Source organism: Triticum urartu, chromosome 2, assembly GCF_003073215.2.
Source record: "Triticum urartu cultivar G1812 chromosome 2, Tu2.1, whole genome shotgun sequence".
In the NCBI taxonomy this organism is placed as follows: domain Eukaryota; kingdom Viridiplantae; phylum Streptophyta; class Magnoliopsida; order Poales; family Poaceae; genus Triticum; species Triticum urartu.
Window position 1 is genome coordinate 753,048,644 of NC_053023.1, and position 2,146 is coordinate 753,050,789.

The following is a 2,146-nucleotide window of genomic DNA, read 5'->3' on the forward strand; positions in this document are numbered from 1 at the left end:
TTCCATAAACCATTTTATACGGAGACATACCCATAGGATTTTTATATGCAGTTCTATAGGCCCATAATGCATCATCAAGTTTCTTGGACCAATTCTTTCTAGATCTATTAACAGTCTTTTGAAAAATTAATTTGAGCTCTCTATTACTCAATTCTACTTGACCACTAGACTGAGGGTGATAAGGAGATGCAATTCTATGATTAACATCATATTTAGCAAGCATTTTTCGGAAAGAACCATGAATAAAATGTGAACCACCATCAGTCATTAAATATCTAGGGACTCCAAACCTCGGAAAAATAACTTCTTTAAGCATCTTAATAGAAGTGTTATGATCAGCACTACTAGTTGGAATAGCTTCAACCCACTTAGTAACGTAATCAACAGCGAGTAAAGTATGTGTGTAACCATTAGAGGCAGGAAAAGGTCCCATATAATCGAAGCCCCAAACATCAAATGGTTCAATAACAAGTGAATAATTCATAGGCATTTCTTAACATCTACTAATATTACCAATTATTTGACATTCATCACAAGATAAGACAAACTTACGGGCATCCTTGAAGAGAGTAGGCCAATAGAAACCGGATTGCAATACCTTATGTGCAGTTCTATCTCCAGCATGGTGTCCTCCATAAGCCTCGGAGTGACACTTGCGTAGGATCTGTTCCTGTTCATGCTCAGGTACACAACGTCTAATAACACCATCTACCCCTTCTTTATAAAGATGTGGGTCATCCAAAAAGTAATGCCTCAAGTCATACCAAACCTTTTTCTTTTGCTGGTATGTGAAACTAGGTGGTATAAATTTAGCAACAATATAATTAGCATAATCAGCATACCATGGAGTAGTATGAGAAGCACTTATGACATTTAATTGTTCATCAGGAAAGCTATCATCAATAGGTAGTGGGTCATCAAGCACATTTTCTAACCTAGACAAGTTGTCTGCAACGGGGTTCTCAGCTCCCTTTCTATCAACAATATGCAAACCAAATTCTTGTAGCAGGAGAACCCATCTAATAAGTCTAGGTTTAGCATCCTTATTTTCCATAAGATATTTAATAGCAGCATGATCCATGTGAATAGTTACTTTAAAATCAACAATATAAGGTCTGAACTTATCACAAGAAAATACAACTGCTAAGAATTCTTTTTCAGTAGTAGCATAATTTCTCTGAGCATTGTCTAGAGTTTAACTAGCATATTGAATAACATTTAATTTCTTATCAACTCTTTGCCCTAGAACAGCACCTACAGCATAATCACTGGCATCACACATAATTTCAAAAGGTAAATTCCAATCAGGTGGCTGAACAATAGGTGCAGAGATCAATGCTTTCTTAAGTATTTCAAATGCTTCTACACAATCATCATCAAAGACAAATGGTATATCTTTTTGTAATAAATTAGTTAGAGGCCGAGAATTTTTTGAGAAGTCCTTAATGAACCTCCTATAAAACACGGCATGACCAAGGAAACTTCTTATACCTTTGATGTCCTTGGGACATGGCATCTTTTCAATAGCATCAACCTTGGCTTTATCAACCTCAATACCTCTTTCAGAAACTTTATGCCCCAAGACAATACCTTCATTAACCATAAAGTGGCACTTTTCCCCATTCAAGACAAGATTAGTTTCTTCACACCTCTGCAAAACTCGATCAAAGTTGCTCAAGCAATCATCAAAAGAGGATCCATAAATGGAGAAATCATCCATGAAAACCTCACAAATCTTTTCACAAAAGTCACAGAATATAGCCATCATGCATCTTTGAAAGGTAGCACGTGCATTACATAAACCAAAAGGCATACGTCTATAAGAAAAAGTACCAAAAGGGCAAGTAAAAGTGGTCATTGATTGATCATCGGCTGACACAGGTATTTGAGAGAAACCAGAATAACCATCTAGAAAGCAAAAATGTGCATGTTTAGGTAATATTTCTATAATTTGATTGATAAAAGGTAAGGGGTAATGATCCTTTTTAGTAGCCTTATTTAATTTGCGGAAATCAATTACCATCCTATAACTTGTAATAATTCTTCATGGAATCAATTCATCTTTATCATTAGGAATGACAGTAATACCTCCCTTCTTAGGGACACAATGGGCAGGACTTACCCACTCACTATCAGCAACGGGATA